This window comes from Triticum urartu, chromosome 3A (genome assembly GCF_056163025.1).
Source record: "Triticum urartu cultivar PI428250 chromosome 3A, HENAU_Tu73, whole genome shotgun sequence".
Taxonomy (NCBI): Eukaryota; Viridiplantae; Streptophyta; class Magnoliopsida; order Poales; family Poaceae; genus Triticum; species Triticum urartu.
This window is the reverse complement of record NC_141875.1, coordinates 696,398,436-696,414,333: the sequence shown is the minus strand read 5'-3', so window position 1 is coordinate 696,414,333 and position 15,898 is coordinate 696,398,436.

Sequence of the window (15,898 nt, the reverse complement as noted above, 5' to 3'; positions counted from 1 at the left end):
GGCTCACTCACTGTGCATGTAATCTCTAGTTTAGTATAATAGGGATGTGACGAAGCTTGTTACAAAAATCTCGTGCATCGCCGAGACTAGCGATCTCTTGTCCTCGATCGTGATGGCCTGGGCCTGCCTATCTTGTTGATCGATTCCTCCGTCCTCCCCATTACTCTGCCCTGTCATCGTAACAACCCAATAGAGTATATTCGAAAAGCGTGCTATGAGATCTTCAGCATTACAACATCATTCAAATAGTAATTTGCTGGAGCTGCAACACGAGCTAAACACAGCCAGGGTTGTAGCTAGTGCAACTTATTACCAAATCTGAATTAAGCTACTGCACTGTAGGCTGTAGCTGCCAAGGTAGGAGTAATAATTAACCGGTCATCAATCAGAGCTAGAGCTAGACGCAGTGGCGGATCCACAGTTGGTTATGGGTGTACAGATGTACATCTAAATTTTTTGGCTAGGAATTTTTATATATTGTGTATATTGTAAGAAGGGAGAGCACGGGAGATACAGAAACTATGTTCATTCATCTGTCGAATGAGTACAAATATATATATAAAGAGATGAAGAGCACGCGAGAGCGCGGCCACTACGCTAAATGCCTCCGTAGCTAAGAGTATAATTGGTTTGCTGCCAAAAATTGGCATGCCAATGTTTGGCATTGTGCCAAATATTGGCAACTACTTGGTTGGCTACGAGTTGTTTTGCCTCTCTCACATAAAGTTGCCAATAATTGGCAAGTCTCGGTATTGCCAATAGTTGGCAGTGCCAACATTTGGCAAGCCAAATATTGGTAGCAAACCAATTATGCTCTAACTCCTCTAGCTAAGCACATGCAGCCATGCAACCTGAGATTAGAGGTACTCCCTCCGTTTCAAAATAAAGTTGTATTAAATTTAAGACACTTATTTTGAAACGGAGGGAGCAGGGCCGGCCCTGAGGGGGGCGGGGGGGGGGGGGGGGGGGGGGGGAGCGGCCGCCCCGGGCCCCCCAACTCCAGTGGGCCCCATCCAGGTACGTACGTGGCAGCCTACCGACCTAAAGATCGGTAGATCTGCAGTAGTTACGCAGCTACGCGCTGGCCTTGGGCTGGGCAAGCAGTCACGACATGCAGCTCAGTAGCCCACACGCATGCACATATCCCACTCGTTCAGTCAGGGCCCATGTATAGGTTGAACTTCTTGTAGTCGTTGTAGGGTTGTACGAGTTGATCGCGTGATGCCTGTTCAAGCTTCCTATAATTCCCTTCCTTAAAAGAAGTATCCTAATTCACATCTATTTTTGAAAGAGTTTCCCTAATTTCATTCTCAGATCAGATCGAGGCTTAAAGTCTTCGAGTATCCCAGCCGCGATTGCGAGCTCTAAACGGAGTTGCCGTTTCATGGCTGAACTCCGCTCTTCCATCTCTAGTGCTCTACTCCATCAACGCCATCACGGGAATCACCCAGCAGGCCAGCACACACGTGATCATCACATAGCCAAGCGCTTGCTTCAGACGCATATACACGCCGCGTCAATGCCGACCACCCGATCAGACAATTATCGACACCGATTCAACCGATCTAAGGTAATATCATATTCATGATTTTGTATGGCGGGCGACATGGCCAAGATTGCAGCGCAATCCTGCATGAAAATTTCTCCGCGATTGACATTTAGGCCAAGATCACGGGAGATCGTGCTGATTTAGGGTAAAATTTTGTTGTAAATTTGGTCGTGCTGATTTAGGCTAAAATTTTGTTATAAATTTGGTTGCTGCGTTTTCCTTTCTCTGACGATTTTAATCATTGGTCAAACTATCATTCATTATTCCTTATACATTAATTGATAATTAAGTAATTATCTTTATCAACATGATGCATTGTTTGTTTGTCATACTCCTACCGTTTCTAAATATAAATCTTTTGCGATCTTAATCCGGACTAGATATTTATGTATATAGACATATTTTATAGTGTAGATTCACTCATTTTGCTTCATATGTAGTCTCTATTTGAATCTCTAAAAGGACTTTTATTTAGGAAAGGAGGGAGTACTTTTGATGCAAAATTTCTTTATTTCAACATTGTGTGTATAAATAATTTCATATCAATACTGGTTTCGGAATTATTATTAATTTTTTTTGGCAAATGTACTGTAATGTTTGTTGGTAATATATATACGATTGTATCTACTATAATTGCTATGATGATCATATCAATAGGCCTATAGACCCGTCGAAACAATATATATTAAGGGGCCCTTAGTTTTAGTTTCGCCCCGAGGCCCCCAAAATCTCAGGACCGGCCCTGGGAGGGAGTAGTAGTTACAGAGACAAGGGCACGTGAGAGAATGTCACGTTGGTGCAGTCACCTATTCAGATGGGAAAATGACTATACTACCCTAACGAAATCAACGGTAGATGGCTGTATACTGCTCCCTCACCTCTGTAGCAGTTTAGGGTACCATAAAGAAGCACTATATTAATGGCTATGTGGTCCCCAACTGTATGGTTATGTAGTAAATAATCCTTGTTTCTTTTGTCATTTCTATAAGGTATTATCATTTTTATGGAAAAAAGTTCTTGCTACATGAACATTTTAGATCTCTTCTTCTGGGAAACCCGCAAATTTTTTTTTTAAACACCCAAGTATGAGATCCTGGATCCGCCATTGGCTAGACGTCTCCCTATCACGAGGCTGGTCTGGGACCTAATCATCTCCACGTACACCATCAGTGAGGAGTACCAGAGACATATAGAAGAAATATCTCATCTACCATTTTAGCAGACTTAACTGAAGCATATGAAACATCTGAGCGTCATCCCTTGTTATAAAGCATGTGCTGCCTCATTTCCTTACATGTAGCTAGCCTTAGTCTCTACCACCCTGCCCAACCATCTTTGCTCTCTTCACCCAGATAGTGTCATAGGCTGTTAGCACCCAAACAAGCAACTAATGACCGAGGAGAGATAAACCAGTAGAAAATGAGCAAAGTAGGATCACTTAGGTGGAGTTGGACACATGAATGGAAATGGCAGGCATCTGGATGTACATCGTGGGCTAAAACTTATGTCCACGTTAGGCAAGTTACCGCAGTACACGATATATCTCCAGACGAAGCGCGAGCGGTATCTCTACGCGAAGGTGCATCCAAGGTATGTAAGAAGACATTTCGCACTTGTTAGAGAGGTCTGTGGTGATGAGCTCATCGAGGATACCTTTGAGGCATTGGCGACCTCACCGTGATGGACGAATGAATACCGAAGAAATCGAGGAGCCTGAATTGCAGTATGATCGTCCAAGAGCGTAAAAGCTGCGACCCCAGCATCACCAAATTTGATTACTTCGGTTGCCGTGTTACCATCAAAGACTGCAACGACCTGGCCAGTAAACGCGAGCTCCGCGTCTGGCACCTCCTCACAGCCAAGCGAGCCTGCCTGCCCGATCCCTGCATCACTACGAAGGAGTTATTTTTCGTGGCAACATTGCCGTCATCTTCAACCGATGGTACTCTCTTCATTTTTATATACAAGGCCACAAACTTATATTACAGATATCAAGGTAAAATTTAATGTTTTTCTTTGCAAACCAACTTTTCTTTTCATTTATTGGGATCAATGCTTCGTATGCATGCAAGAAAGGGATAGGAAGCTGAGTGGAGTGTCATTATGACTGCATGCATGCAAGTATTAAATAGATTGTTAGTCTCTACTACTATTAAACAAGCAAACATATTCTTCGCTAAACGCATCCCACCACATGTACATAGAACAGTGAAAAAGAATTACCATCACATGATTAGACCCATTTGATTAGATCTAACCGTCAATATAAAAACTAACCAACACCGAAAGTACCTGTAGCAATTACCACAGGCGGACGAAACTCTGCCAACAAGCGAAAAGTTTCGCGCGGCCGCGTCCGGAGAATTCGCGAGGAGGATTTATTTCTCTGAGGATTTAGTGGTAAAAAAAGGAAGATTAAGCGTAATGTTCCTTGATTTATGGACGTGAAGATTAAACGTAGTGTTCCTTGATTTATGGACGTGGGACGTCCAGTACTGTTGTGGAGTGCGGAACTGCGGACGCGATTTCTCCGGACGAATCCCGTCATCGCGTCCCGCTTGCCGTCCCTATCTTCCCTCATCTTCAACTACCCTCATCGTCGTCCTTGCACGCGCCACCCCGTCTGCGCCGCCCAGCAAGCACCCTTGGCGCGGTGCACACATGCCCGCTGATGAACAGGCGCCACGCCTCGTCAGGCCTGGCCATGCACCTCCCCACCCGCCGCTGCCCACGAACAGTCACGCCTGTGCCCGCAACATGGCGGCGCGGAGCCCCCCTGCCGTTTCGCGATCTGCGCTGCCTCCCTCGACCACCGCAACTCTGCCGGATCCCCGTGCGAGACCCGCCCGCCGCAGATCCCGCCGGCTGCTTCACCACCGCCCGCCGCCATGTCATTGTTGCCGCCGCCCGACGCCTCATGAGGGAAGGAGACGACGTTGGGGGCACCAGGCAGCCACCGATTAGCAGCACAACGGCTGCAGCGATGCCCGTTCGCCAGCAGCTGTGGCACTACGGTGGGAACGTGGATCCATGGTGGGAAGGCAGATGGATTCTGGAGGAGATGGTCAAGGTATTCCTGCCTTCTATGTCTGCGTCATTCACTCAGTTCGGCCTCCTCTTTCTCAGTACCTTGCTTATGCTTCTGTCTGATCAGCACCACTACTCCATTTGTGCAGTGACATGTGCTGCAGCCGTGGTGCTCTAGGCTCCAGGGACACCCCTCTGCTGATCAAATGAATAGATGCATGATGCTATCTTATTAGGGCAAACACAAAGGTTAAGTCCTATATGCACTTTATTTCTACTTGCAGACATCAAGTTCAGTCAAATATGTCATGGTTAGCTGAATGGAAAGGAATTTTTTCAGAGAAGTGGTGCCCAGATCAAGAAGCACTTTTTTAGTCGAGCCATCATTAAATTTCAAAAATTGAGACGATTCACTTATGTTTGTTGTAAAAGTTATACTTGAAAAACTGTGCCAAATTGCACTTGAAAATTGTGCATTGGTGGTGTACATTTTCTTACACTTTCAGTTTGAGTGGTGTCACAAAACTGTGCCAAATTGCACTTGAAATGTGTTCTGTGATGTGGTATAACACCATGCTCGAGATATCCTTAATTTCCTATTCATAAAACAAGCAAAAGCTTTGGGAGAAATATCATCTAATGTTTTGTGTTTTCATGTTAGGGGCATACTTCTACCAAATGGTATTTTTGGACGTGGCACTTAACCATTTATTTGTGACATGGCGTGCATTAATTGGTGCAAATTAGTTTATCAATTTCATTCACAAGATTTTCACGTACACATGCCTTTGCTCTTGGTGCTAGGCCAATAGAAATTATTCCCGGATTATTAATTTTAGATCTTAGGACTAAATCCGGTAAGGCTCAGAGCAGTGCCGAATAAAGAGACGTCAAGTATCCTCAGCCTAAACTAAAGATTCGGTCTGTGGCATTTTAGAGGATCTATAGTGGCGCTGATCCCCATCTTGTTGCTTTAGACCGAGGAGTGGCTGTACAAGTAACGTTTTCCGCTTATAAATGCACCACAAAAATGAGCCATGAGATTTGGATGACACTCATTTGTTCAGTTATTAGTTGGATGGAGCGTGGCTTTCACCGAGCTGTAGGTACTAACCAAGGGAAAGCTCAGGTTATACCCTGCAATTAAGGCACTGTTTTTGATTGATTATTGGTTGATAGTCTTCCTTTTTATTTGTTTTGTTTTATGGAAGTTCATCACTGTACACATGAAAAAAAATGATGGATACATGGAGCATATGGTTGTATTTTGTCTCTTTTGATGTTCGGAAGATTTTGTATATTTGAACATTACTGTTTTCTTGCAATGAAGATTACATTTTTTTTACAAGCCCTTAAGTTATCATCTTTGGATGAGTTGTTGGACTACCGAGAGCATGAACTTGACAATGATAGTGATGATTGGTTCAGTTCGTCGATGTGATTTATTTTGTTTTTCAGCCCAACAAACAATATTATTGGTTCAAAAACTTGTATAATGATTGAAAAAGATGTAAAATTATACAATTATTTTGGTACTTGTTTGGTGGTAGTTCAGACGTTGTTGCACGTGCAAACTTACTAGTACAAGAAAATGTCATTAACTTTTGTTTCGATTACTGTTTGTGGCCTTGTATAGATGCAAAGTGTGTTTTTTATAATGACCTTGTATAAATAAATAGAGGGAGTACACTTAACTACATCTCGGCTGCATGGACGCGCTTTCACGGTCGTGATCATGGACGTGGTACAGACGGGGCGCCGTGGAATGAGCAATTAAAGTCGCGTGTTAATGCAACGTGCTGTTGTGAGACTCAAGTAGATGTCCTCGACATGGCCATCGTACGTCCACACACCCAAACAACACTGAGCAGAGGTACCTGTACGTGCTGGCGGAACGCATCTGCAGAAACAGGTGTGCAACATACGGTTAGCCATCTAATCACTTCCTTAATTACTTAATTACCTCTAATAAGGTAGTAATACGTATTTCTAGTACACTAACCCCTCTGGATCACGTATGCACTCTGGAGATGTCTTCGTTCACCGTAACAGTTTGAGTGCAGAATGATGCAACAATTTCATTCCCAATGCCTCCCAATCCTAATAGGCACTGGCCACGTTTAAAAAACAAGACGAGTTGTTGGAACTGAATGAGTTTTCTCTCAGTACAAGCACACCGAAGAGTTGGCTGATATATATATAGGGAGTTTGTGAACGACAGAGTGGGCATCCCCGAAGCTTTTATGATGTGCTGGTCGGCCAACCTAACATTTATTCTCAGGCACAGTCATCTCTTCAAGTTTAATAATAAAAAAGTTAATTATGTGTTCAAAAAAATTCATAGAATAATTGTTCCCGTATTTTAAGAATAAATGTTTATGCGTTAGGAAATTATTTTATGTGCATTCATGGTATGTCTGAGGAACCTAATATGTTGGAAGAATGATCATTCGCGGGACCAATATGTACAAATTATGTGAATAAGGGGATGTTTGTTTCTAGAAACTTTTTTGTGTAGGGACTAGAAAAAGTCCCTCTTAGAGACTTTTTACCAAACGGGAGGGACTTTTTAGGGACTAAACTAGGCATTTGGGACTAAATGAAGAAGACTATCAAGGAGAGTCTTTTTGGGACTTTTTGGAACTTTTCCAACAATGCCCCTCCATGCACCCATTGGCCCGCCGCCCCATGGTGTTGTTTGATTGTTATTTTTCTATATACTAGGGGCAATATGGTCATTTAATAACCTCTAGGAAGGGACTAGAGACTTTTTAATCTCTGGAAACAAACAGGGAAGGACTTTTTAGGGACTAGAGACTTTTTAGTTGGGACTAGAAAAAGTCCTAGGACTAAAGAACCAAACACCACCTAAGGCATTCAGATTCTTTCTTTCATGGCGTTCCAGAATCGGGTAACCGTATAATTAGGGCAATAGTATTAAATACAATCCATAGTGATGTACAAATATGCTACTCCCTTAGTTCCTAAATAAAAGACCTTTTAAAGATTACACTATGAACTACATACGGATGTATGTAGACATACTTTAGAGTGTAGATTCACTCAATTTGCTTCGTATGTAGTCTATGGTGAAATCCCTAAAAGGTCTTATATTTAGGAACAGAGGGAGTAGGTATCCTCAAAACCACGAGCACAAGTATTCTTTTAGATAATTCATTACTCATTTTTCTCTCCAAAATGCAGTTGTATGAGCAGGCATCCACAGAAAATTACAGGCTCCATCATTCGACAAACCATACAAACGTTGGGTACTTTTCCATAAGAGAAGCCCACATGTTTGGGACTTTGCTTATGTTAAATGTCACTATATAGACATGTTCTAACATAAAAAAGAGAACAAGAAGTTTCGATACACTAAAGATAATGCCCTCGCACTTGCGTGGGGCACTGTGCTAGTTTTGTTAATGTTGTAATGGGGATGATCTCCTAGCCCGTTGTGCCGATCTTATTTTCTTGTGCCATGCTTTACCAAATATACAGGCCCTGTGATGATGATAGCGCAGGCCGGCAGAGACACTGGAAGGATCGAGGAATCGGTCGACATGATATGTAGGCAATGGTAACACGACGACAAGAGATCGCAATCTGCGCTGTGCAGGCTGTTGGGGATCGTAGCCGAAATTTAAAATTTTCTACGCATTACCAAGATCAATCTATGGAGTCATCTAGCAACGAGAGGGAGATGAGTGCATCTACATACCCTTGTAGATCGCGAGCGGAAGCGTTCAAGAGGACGGGGATGATGGAGTCGTACTCGTCGTGATCCAACTCACCGAAGATCCTAGCGCCGAACGGACGGCACCTCCGCGTTCAACACACGTACGGAGCGAGGACGTCTCCCGCGCCTTGATCCAGCAAGGAGGAGGGAGAGGTTGAGGAAGAGGGCTCCAACAGTAGCACGACGGCGTGGTGGTGGTGGAGCAGCAATACTCCGGCAGGGCTTCGCCAAGCTTTAACGGAGGAGTAGATGTGTTGGGGAGGGGAGGGGCTGCGCCTTTGACGTGGTGTGCAGCCCTCCCCTTGCCCCTCTATTTATAGGGGAAGGGAGAAGGGGCCGGCCCCCTCTAGATGAGATCTAGAGGGGGGGGGGCAAGGGGGAGAGGGCTTGCCCCCCAAGCCAAGGGGGGCGCCCCCTTTAGGGTTCCCCCCAACCCTAGGCGCATGGGCCCTTGGGGGGTTGGCGCCCCAGCCCACTTGGGGCTGGTTCCCTTCCCCTTACAGCCCATAAGGCCCTCCGGGAGAGGTGGCCCCTCCCGGTGGACCCCGGGAACCCCTCCGGTGGCCACGGTACAATACCGATATGCCCCCGAACCTTTCCGGTGACCGTATGACAACTTCCCACATATAAATCTTCACCTCCGGACCATTCCGGAACTCCTCGTGACGTCCGGGATCTCATCCGAGACTACGAAAAACATTCGGTAATCACATACAAGTCTTCCTAATAATCCTAGCGTCATCGAACCTTAAGTGTGTAAACCCTACGGGTTCGGGAACCATGCAGACATGACCGAGACAACTCTCCGGTCAATAACCAACAGCGGGATCTGGATACCCTTGTTGGCTCCCACATGTTCCACGATGATCTCATCGGATGAACCACGATGTCGAGGATTCAAGCAATCCCGTATACAATTCCCTTTGTCAATTGGTACGTTACTTGCCCGAGATTCGATCGTCGGTATCCCAATACCTCGTTCAATCTCGTTACTGGCAAGTCACTTTACTCGTTCCGTAACACATCATCCCTTGACCAACCCTTATTCACATTGAGCTCATTACGATGATGTCTTACCGAGTGGGCCCAGAGATACCTCTCCGTCATACGGAGTGACAAATCCCAGTCTCCATTCGTGCCAACCCAACAGACACTTCCAGAGATCCGTAGTGCACCTTTATAGTCACTCAGTTACGTTGTGACGTTTGGCACACCCAAAGTATTCCTACAGTATCTGGGAGTTGCACAATCTCATGGTCTAAGGAAAGGATACTTGACATTAGAAAAGCTTTAGTAAACGAACTACACGATCTTGTGCTATGCTTAAGATTGGGTCTTGTCCATCACATCATTCTCCTAATGATGTGATCCCGTTATTAATGACATCTAATGTCCATAGTCAGGAAACCATGACTATCTGTTGATCAACGAGCTAGTCAACTAGAGGCTCACTAGGGACATGTTGTGGTCTATGTATTCACACATGTATTACGATTTCCGGATAACACAATTATAGCATGAACAATAGACAATTATCATGAACAAGGAAATATAATAATAACCATTTTAATATTGCCTCTAGGGCATATTTCCAACAGTCTCCCACTTGCACTGGAGTCAATAATCTAGTTACATTGTGATGAATCGAACACCCATAGAGTTCTGGTGTTGATCATGTTTTGCTCGAGGAAGAGGTTTAGTCAACGGATCTGCGACATTCAGGTCCGTGTGCACTTTACAAATATCTATGTCTTCATTTTGAACATTTTCATGAATGGAGTTGAAGCGACGCTTGATATGCCTGGTCTTCCTGTGAAACCTGGGCTCCTTGGCAAGGGCAATAGCTCCAGTGTTGTCACAGAAGAGAGTCATCGGGCCCGACGCATTGGGAATAACTCCTAGGTCGGTAATGAACTCCTTCATCCAGATTGCTTCTTGTGCTACCTCCGAGGCTGCCATGTACTCTGCTTCACATGTAGATCCCGCCACGATGCTTTGCTTGCAACTACACCAACTGACTGCCCCACCATTCAAAATATACACGTATCCGGTTTGTGACTTAGAGTCATCCAGATCTGTGTCGAAGCTAGCATCGACGTAACCCTTTACGACGAGCTCTTCATCACCTCCATAGACGAGAAACATATCCTTAGTCCTTTTCAGGTACTTCAGGATATTCTTGACCGCTGTCCAGTGTTCCATGTCGGGATTACTTTGGTACCTTCCTACCAAACTTACGACAAGGTTTACATCAGGTCTGGTACACAGCATGGCATACATGATAGACCCTATGGCCGAGGCATAGGGGGCGAGACTCATCTTTTCTCTATCTTCTGCCATGGTCGGGCATTGAGCCGTGCTCAATCTCATACCTTGCAATACAGGCAAGAACCTTGGACTGATCCATATTGAACTTCTTCAATATCTTGTCAAGGTACGTACTTTGTGAAAGACCAATGAGGTGTCTCGATCTATCTCTATAGATCTTGATGCCTAATATGTAAGCAGCTTCTCCAAGGTCCTTCATTGAAAAACACTTGTTCAAGTAGGCCTTTATGCTTTCCAAGAATTCTATATCATTTCTCATCAATAGTATGTCATCCACATATAATATGAGAAATACTACAGAGCTCCCACTCATTTTCTTGTAAACACAGGCTTCTCCATAAGTCTGCGTAAACCCAAACGCTTTGATCATCTCATCAAATCAAATGTTCCAATTCCGAGATGCTTGCACCAGCCCATAGATTGAGCGTTGGAGCTTGCACACCTTGTCAGCATTCTTAGAATCGACAAAACCTTTCGGCTGCATCATATACAATTCTTCCTTAAGGAAACCATTAAGGGATGCCGTTTTAACGTCCATTTGCCATATCTCATAATCATAGAATGCAGCAATTGCTAACATGATTCGGACGGATTTCAGCTTCGCTACGGGTGAGAAAGTCTCATCATAGTCAACCCCTTGAACTTGTCGATAACCCTTAGCGACAAGCCGAGCCTTATAGATGGTCACATTACCATCCGCGTCTGTCTTCTTCTTAAAGATCCATTTATTTTCTATGGCTCGCCGATCATCGGGCAAGTCAGTCAAAGTCCATACTTCGTTTTCATACATGGATCCTATATCGGATTTCATGGCTTCCAGCCATTTGTCGGAATCTGGGCCCGCCATCGCTTCTTCATAGTTCGAAGGTTCACCATTGTCTAACAACATAATTTTCAGGACAGGGTTGCCGTACCACTCTGGTGCGGAATGTGTCCTTGTGGACCTTTGAAGTTCAGTAGCAACTTGATCTGAAGTTTCATGATCATCATCATTAACTTCCTCCCTAGTCGGTGCAGGTACCTCAGGAACAATTTCTTGAGCTGCGCCACTCTCCGGTTCAAGAGGCAATACTTCATCAAGTTCTACTTTGCTCCCACTTACTTCATTCGAGAGAAACTCTTTCTCTAGAAAGGATCCATTCTTGGCAACAAAGGTCTTGCCTTCGGATCTAAGATAGAAGGTATACCCAATAGTTTCTTTAGGGTATCCTATGAAGACGCATTTTTCTGATTTGGGTTTGATCTTTTGAGGTTGAAGTTTCTTGACATAAGCATCGCACCCCCAAACTTTCAAAAAACGACAGTTTAGGTTTCTTGCCAAACCACAATTCATACGGTGTCGTCTCAATGGATTTCGACGGAGCCCTATTTAAAGTGAATGCGGCAGTCTCTATAGAATAACCCCAAAATGATAGTGGTAGATCGGTAAGAGACATCATAGATCGTACCATATCCAATAGGGTGCGATTACGACGTTCGGACACACCATTACGCTGTGGTGTTCCAGGCGGCATGAGTTGTGAAACTATTCCACATTTCCTTAAGTGCGTGCCAAATTCGTGACTCAAATATTCTCCCCCACGATCTGATCGTAAGAACTTGATTTTCCTGTCACGTTGATTCTCAACCTCACTCTGAAATTCCTTGAACTTTTCAAAGGTCTCAGACCTGTGTTACATTAAGTAGACATACCCATATCTACTTAAGTCACCAGTGAGGGTGAGGACATAACGATAGCCACTGCGAGCCTCAACGCTCATTGGACCGCACACATTAGTATGCATGATTTCCAATAAGTTGGTTGCTCGCTCCATTATTCTGGAGAACGGAGTCTTGGTCATTTTTCCCATGAGGCATGGTTCGCACGTGTCAAATGATTCATAATCAAGAGACTCCAAAAGTCCATTTGCATGGAGTTTCTTCATGCGTTTGACACCAATGTGACCAAGGCAGCAGTGCCACAAGTATGTGGGACTATCATTATCAACCTTACATCTTTTGGCATTCACACTATGAATGTGTGTAACATCACGTTCAAGATTAAATAAGAATAAACCATTGACCAGCGGGGCATGACCATAAAACATGTCTCTCATATAAATAGAATAACCATTATTCTTAGATTTAAATGAGTAGCCATCTCGCATTAAACGAGATCCAGATACAATGTTCATGCTCAAAGCTGTACTAAATAATAATTATTGAGGTTTAAAACTAATCCCGTAGGTAAATGCAGAGGTAGCGTGCCGACGGCGATCACATCGACCTTGGAACCATTCCCGACGCGCATCGTCACCTCGTCCTTCGCCAGTCTCCGTTTATTCCACGGTTCCTGTTTTGAGTTACAAATATGAGCAACTGCACCGGTATCAAATACCCAGGAGCTAGTACGAGCGCTGGTAAGGTACACATCAATAACATGTATATCACATATACCTTTGGTATTGCCGGCCTTCTTTTCCGCTAAGTACTTGGGGCAGTTCCGCTTCCAGTGACCGTTTCCCTTGCAATAAAAGCACTCAGTCTCAGGCTTGGGTCCATTCTTTGACTTCTTCCCGGCAGCTTGCTTACTGGGCGCGGCAACTCCCTTGCCGTCCTTCTTGAAGTTCTTTTTACCCTTGCCTTTCTTGAACTTAGTGGTTTTATTCACCATCAACACTTGATTTTCCTTTTTGATTTCCACCTCCGCTGATTTCAGCATTGAATATAACTCGGGAATGGTCTTTTCCATCCCCTGCATATTGAAGTTCATCACAAAGCTCTTGTAGCTAGGTGGCAGCGATTGAAGGATTCTGTCAACGACCGCATCATCCGGGAGGTTAACTCCCAGCTGAGACAAGTGGTTATGCAGCCCAGACATTTTGAGTATGTGCTCGCTGACAGACCTATTCTCCTCCATCTTACAACTGTAGAACTTGTCGGAGACTTCATATCTCTCGACCCGGGCGTGAGCTTGGAAAACCATTTTCATCTCTTGGAACATCTCATATGCTCTGTGTTGCTCAAAACGCTTTTGGAGCCCCGGTGCTAAGCTGTAAAGCATGCTGCACTGAACCAGGGAGTAATCATCACTACGCGTCTGCCAAGCGTTCATAACGTCTTGTTCTGCAGGGAAAACAGGTGCTTCACCTAGTGGTGCATCGAGGACATATGCTTTCCTGGCAGCTATGAGGATAATCCTTAGGTTACGGACCCAGTCCGTGTAGTTGCTTCCATCGTCTTTCAGCTTGGTTTTCTCTAGAAACGCGTTGAAGTTGAGGGCAACATTAGATGGGCCATTTGATCTACAAGACATATTGCAAAGATTTTAGACTATGTTCATGATAATTAAGTTCATCTAATCAAATTGTTTAATGAACTCCCACTCAGATAGACATCCCTCTAGTCATCTAAGTGATACATGATCCAAGTCAACTAGGCCGTGTCCGATCATCACGTGAGACGGACTAGTCATCATCGGTGAACATTTTCATGTTGATCGTATTTTCTATACAACTCATGTTCGACCTTTCGGTCTTCCGTGTTCCGAGGCCATGTCTGTACATGCTAGGCTCGTCAAGTCAACCTAAGTGTATTGCGTGTGTAAATCTGGCTTACACCCGTTGTATGCGAACGTTAGAACCTATCACACCCGATCATCACATGGTGCTTCGGAACAACGGACCTTAGCACCGGTGCACAGTTAGGGGGAACACTTTCTTGAAATTATTGCGAGGGATCATCTTATTTATGCTACCGTTGTTCTAAGCAAATAAGATGTAAAACATGATAAACATCACATGCAATTAAATAGTGACATGATATGGCCAATATCATTTTGCTCCTTTTGATCTCCATCTTCGGGGCGCCATGATCATCGTCGTCACCGGCATGACACCATGATCTCCATCATCATGATCTCCATCATCATGTCTTCATGAAGTTGTCTCGTCAACTATTATTTCTACTACTATGGCTAACGGTTAACGATAAAGTAAAGTAATTACATGACGTTTATGTTGACACGCAGGTCATAAATAAATTAAGACAACTCCTATGGCTCCTGCCGGTTGTCATACTCATCGACATACAAGTCGTGATTCCTATTACAAGAACATGGTCAATCTCATACATCACATATATCATTCATCACATCCTTTTGGCCATATCACATCACACGACATATGCTGCAAAAACAAGTTAGACGTCCTCTAATTGTTGTTGCAAGTTTTACGTGGCTGCTATAGGTTTCCAGCAAGAACGTTTCTTACCTACGTCAAAACCACAACGTGATATGCCAATTTCTATTTAGCCTTCATAAGGACCCTTTTCATCGAATCCGACCCGACTAAAGTGGGAGAGACAGACACCCGCTAGCCACCTTATGCAACTAGTGCATGTCAGTCGATGAAACGAGTCTCACGTAAGCGTACGTGTAAGGTCGGTCCAGGCCGCTTCATCCCACGATGCCGCCGAATCAAGATAAGACTAGTAACGGCAAGTAAATTGACAAAATCAACGCCCACAACAACTTGTGTTCTACTTGTGCATAGAAACTACGCATAGATCTAGCTCATGATGCCACTATTGGGGATCATAGCAGAAATTTAAAAATTTCTACGCATCACCAAGATCAATCTATGGAGTCATCTAGCAACGAGAGGGAGAGGAGTGCATCTACATACCCTTGTAGATCGCGAGTGGAAGCGTTCAAGAGAACGTGGATGATGGAGTCGTACTCGTCGTGATCCAAATCGCCGAAGATCCTAGCGCCGAACGAACGGCACCTCCGCATTCAACACACGTACGGAGCGAGGACGTCTCCCGCGCCTTGATCCAGCAAGGAGGAGGGAGAGGTTGAAGAAGAGGGCTCCAACAGTAGCACGACGGCGTGGTGGTGGTGGAGCAGCAGTACTCCATCAGGGCTTCGCCAAGATTTAACGGAGGAGGAGATGTGTTGGGGAGGGGAGGGGGCTGCGCCTTTGACGTGGTGTGCAGCCCTCCCCTTGCCCCTCTATTTATAGGGGAAGGGAGAAGGGGGCCGGCCCCCTCTAGATGAGATCTAGAGGGGGCTGGCGGCCAAGGGGGAGGGGGCTTGCCCCCCAAGCCAAGGGGGGGCGCCCCCTTTAGAGTTCCCCCCAACCCTAGGCGCATGGGCCCTTGGGGGGTTGGCGCCCCCGCCCACTTGGGGCTGGTTCCCTTCCCCTTACAGCCCATAAGGCCCTCCGGGAGAGGTGGCCCCTCCCGGTGGACCCCCGGAACCCCTCCGGTGGCCC